This window comes from Cardiocondyla obscurior, unplaced genomic scaffold, assembly GCF_019399895.1.
Source record: "Cardiocondyla obscurior isolate alpha-2009 unplaced genomic scaffold, Cobs3.1 scaffold77_0_77356, whole genome shotgun sequence".
NCBI classification, from domain to species: Eukaryota; Metazoa; Arthropoda; class Insecta; order Hymenoptera; family Formicidae; genus Cardiocondyla; species Cardiocondyla obscurior.
The window spans coordinates 1-5,078 of NW_027228819.1; positions in this window are offsets into that span (position 1 = coordinate 1).

A 5,078-nucleotide genomic window follows, 5' to 3' on the forward strand; every position below is an offset into this window, starting at 1 on the left:
GCTGACGTCACCGCACGACGTCACGTGGTCAGATTTTCAAAAATTTTTTTCGTTTTTGTCAATATCCGCCCCTGGAGGGGTAAGACGCTAAAAATGGTCACGTGGGCATCTGCTGACGTCACCGCACGACGTCACGTGGTCAAATTAAAAAAAATTTTTTTTTTGTTTTTCGTCAATATCTTCGCCTTTGGTGGGGGTAAGACGCTGAAAATGGTCACGTGGGCATCTGCTGACGTCACCGCACGACGTCACGTGGTCAGATTTTAAAAAATTTTTTTTTTGTTTTTTGTCAATATCTTTGCTTCTGGAGAGGGTAGGACGCTAAAAATGGTCACGTGGGCATCTGCTGACGTCACCGCACGACGTCACGTGGTCAGATTTTCAAATATATTTTTTTTGATTTTTGTCAATATCTTTGCCCCTGGAAAAAATAGGACGCTAAAAATGGTCACGTGGGCATCTGCTGACGTTACCGCACGACGTCACGTGGTCAGATTTTCAAAAATTTTTTTTTGTTTTTGTCAATATCTTCGCCCCTGGAGAAGGTAGGACGCTAAAAATGGTCACGTGGGCATCTGCTGACGTCACCGCACGACGTCACGTGGTCAGATTTTAAAATTTTTTTTTTTTGTCAATATCTTTGCCCTGGAAAAGTAGACGCTAAAATGGTCACGTGGGCATCTGCTGACGTCACCGCACGACGTCACGTGGTCAGATTTTCAAAATTTTTTTTTTCGTTTTTCGTCAATATCTCCGCCTGAGAAAGTAGGACGCTAAAATGGTCACGTGGGCATCTGCTGACGTCACCGCACGACGTCACGTGGTCAATTTTCAAAATTTTTTTTGTTTTTCGTCAATATCTTCGCCCCTGGAGAAAGTAGGACGCTAAAAATGGTCACGTGGGCATCTGCTGACGTCACCGCACGACGTCACGTGGTCAGATTTTCAAAAATTTTTTTTTGTTTTTTGTCAATATTTCGCTTCTGGAGGGAATAAGACGCTAAAATGGTCACGTGGGCATCTGCTGACGTCACCGCACGACGTCACGTCAGATTTTCAAAAATTTTTTTTCGTTTTTGTCAATATCTTCGTTCCTGGAGGGGTAGACGCTAAAATGGTCACGTGGGCATCTGCTGACGTCACCGCACGACGTCACGTGGTCAATTTAAAAAATTTTTTTGTTTTTCGTCAATATCTCCGCCTTTGGAGAAGGTAAGACGCTGAAAATGGTCACGTGGGCATCTGCTGACGTCACCGCACGACGTCACGTGGTCAGATTTTCAAAATTTTTTTTGTTTTTTGTCAATATCTTTGCTTCTGGAAAGGGTAGGACGCTAAAAATGGTCACGTGGGCATCTGCTTACGTCACCGCACGACGTCACGTGGTCAGATTTTCAAAAATTTTTTTTTCGTTTTTCGTCAATATCTCCAATCCTGGAGGGGGTAGGACGTTTAAAATGGTCACGTGGGCATCTGCTGACGTCACCGCACGACGTCACGTGGTCAGATTTTCAAAAACTTTTTTCGTTTTTTGTCAATATCTCCGCCTGTGGAGAAGTAGGACGCTAAAAATGGTCACGTGGGCATCTGCTGACGTCACCGCACGACGTCACGTGGTCAGATTTTCAAAAATTTTTTTTTCGTTTTTGTCAATATCTTTGTTCCTGGAGGAAGTAGGACGCAAAAATGGTCACGGGCATCTGCTGACGTCACCGCACGACGTCACGTAGTCAGATTAAAAAAAATTTTTTTTCGTTTTTCGTCAATATCTTCGCCCCTGGAGGGGGTAGGACGATAAAAATGGTCACGTGAGCATCTGCTGACGTCACCGCACGACGTCACGTGGTCAGATTTTCAAAAATTTTTTTCGTTTTTGTCAATATTCCGCCCTGGAAGGTAGGACGCTAAAAATGGTCACGTGGGCATCTGCTGACGTCACCGCACGACGTCACGTGGTCAGATTTTCAAAAAATTTTTTTTCGTTTTTCGTCAATATTTTCGCTCCTGGAGAGAATAAGACGCTAAAAATAGTCACGTGGGCATCTGCTGACGTCACCGCACGACGTCACGTGGTCAGATTTTCAAAAATTTTTTTCGTTTTTGTCAATATTTTCGCCCCTGGAGGGGGTAAGACGCTAAAATGGTCACGTGCATCTGCTGACGTCACCGCACGACGTCACGTGGTCAAATTAAAATTAATTTTTTTTGGTTTTTCGTCAATATCTCCGCTTTTGGTGGAAGTAAGACGCTGAAAATGGTCACGTGGGCATTTGCTGACGTCACCGCACGACGTCACGTGGTCAAATTTTCAAAAATTTTTTTTTGTTTTTGTCAATATCTTTGCCCCTGGAAAAGGTAGGACGCTGAAAATGGTTGTGGGCATCTGCTGACGTCACCGCACGACGTCACGTGGTCAGATTTTCAAAAATTTTTTTTGTTTTTTGTCAATATTTTCGCTCTGAGGAATAAGACGCTAAAAATGGTCACGTGGGCATCTGCTGACGTCACCGCACGACGTCACGTGGTCAGATTTTCAAAATTTTTTTTCGTTTTTGTCAATATCTTCGTTCCTGGAGAAGGTAAGACGCTAAGAATGGTCACGTGGGCATCTGCTGACGTCACCGCACGACGTCACGTGGTCAAATTTTCAAAATTTTTTTTGTTTTTCGTCAATATCTTCGCCTTTGGTGGGGGTAAGACGCTGAAAATGGTCACGTGGGCATCTGCTGACGTCACCGCACGACGTCACGTGGTCAAATTTTAAAAATTTTTTTTGTTTTTTGTCAATATCTTGCTTCTGGAAAGGGTAGGACGCTAAAAATGGTCACGTGGGCATCTGCTGACGTCACCGCACGACGTCACGTGGTCAGATTTTCAAAAATTTTTTTCGTTTTTGTCAATATCTCCGCCCTCTGGAGGGTAGGACGCTAAAAATGGTCACGTGGGCATCTGCTGACGTCACCGCACGACGTCACGTGGTCAGATTTTCAAAAATTTTTTTTTCGTTTTTGTCAATATCTTCGCCCTGGAAGGGGTAGGACGCTAAAAATGGTCACGTGGGCATCTGCTGACGTCACCGCACGACGTCACGTGGTCAAATTTTCAAAAATTTTTTTCTTTTGTCAATATCTTCGCCCCTGGAGGAAGTAGGACGCAAAAATGGTCACGTGGGCATCTGCTGACGTCACGCACGACGTCACGTGGTCAGATTTTCAAAATTTTTTTGTTTTTCGTCAATATCTTCGCCTCTGGAGGGGTAGGACGCTAAAATGGTCACGTGGGCATCTGCTGACGTCACCGCACGACGTCACGTGGTCAGATTTTCAAAATTTTTTTTTCGTTTTTCGTCAATATCTTCGCCCTTGGAGAAAGTAGGACGCTAAAAATGGTCACGTGGGCATCTGCTGACGTCACCGCACGACGTCACGTGGTCAGATTTTCAAAAATTTTTTTCGTTTTTCGTCAATATCTTTGCCCCTGGAGGGGTAGGACGCTAAAATGGTCACGTGGGCATCTGCTGACGTCACCGCACGACGTCACGTGGTCAGATTTTCAAAAATTTTTTTGTTTTTCGTCAATATTCGCCCTTGGAAAAAGTAGGACGCTAAAATGGTCACGTGGGCATCTGCTGACGTCACCGCGACGTCACGTGGTCAGATTTTCAAAAATTTTTTTCGTTTTTCGTCAATATCTTCGCTCCTGGAAGAAGTAGGACGCTAAAAATGGTCACGTGGGCATCTGCTGACGTCACCGCACGACGTCACGTGGTCAGATTTTCAAAAATTTCTTTTTCGTTTTTCGTCAATATCTTCGCCTTTGGAGAGGGTAGGACGCTAAAAATGGTCACGTGGGCATCTGCTGACGTCACCGCACGACGTCACGTGGTCAGATTTTCAAAAATTTTTTTTTCGTTTTTCGTCAATATCTTCGCCCTTGAAAAGAGTAGGACGCTAAAAATGGTCACGTGGGCATCTGCTGACGTCACCGCACGACGTCACGTGGTCAGATTTTCAAAATTTTTTTTTTGTTTTTCGTCAATATCTTCGCCCTTGGAAAGTAGGCTAAAAATGGTCACGTGGGCATCTGCTGACGTCACCGCACGACGTCACGTGGTCAGATTTTCAAAAATTTTTTTTTGTTTTTTGTCAATATCTTCGCCTTTGGAGGGGGTAAAACGCTAAAAATGGTCACGTGGGCATCTGCTGACGTCACCGCACGACGTCACGTGGTCAGATTTTCAAAATTTTTTTTGTTTTTCGTCAATATTTCCGCTCCTGGAAAAGGTAAAACGCTAAAAAGTCACGTGGGCATCTGCTGACGTCACCGCACGACGTCACGTGGTCAGATTTTCAAAAATTATTTTTTTGTTTTTCGTCAATATCTTCGCCTCTGGAGGGAGTAGGACGTTAAAAATGGTCACGTGGGCATCTGCTGACGTCACCACACGACGTCACGTGATCAGATTTTCAAAAATTTTTTTATTGTTTTTCGTCAATATCTCCGCGTTTGGAGAAGGTAAGACGCTGAAAATGGTTACGTGAGCATCTGCTGACGTTACCGCACGACGTCACGTGATCAGATTTTCAAAAATTTTTCTTTTGTTTTTCGTCAATATCTCCGCTCTTGGAGAAGGTAGGACGCTGAAAATAATCACGTTGGCATCTGCTGACGTCACGGAACGACATCACGTGATCAGATTCTCAAAAATTTTTTTTTTGTTTTTCGTCAATATCTTCGCCTCTGGAGGGGGTAGGACGCTAAAAATGGTCACGTGGGCATCTGCTGACGTCACCGCACGACGTCACGTGGTCATATTTTCAAAAATTTTTTTCGTTTTTCGTCAATATTCGCCCTTGAGAAAGTAGGACGCTAAAATGGTCACGTGGGCATCTGCTGACGTCACCGCACGACGTCACGTGGTCAGATTTTAAAATTTTTTCGTTTTTCGTCAATATCTTCGCTTTGAGAAAGTAGGGCGCTAAAAATGGTCACGTGGGCATCTGCTGACGTCACCGCACGTCACGTGGTCAGATTTTCAAAAATTTTTTTCGTTTTTCGTCAATATCTTCGCTCCTGGA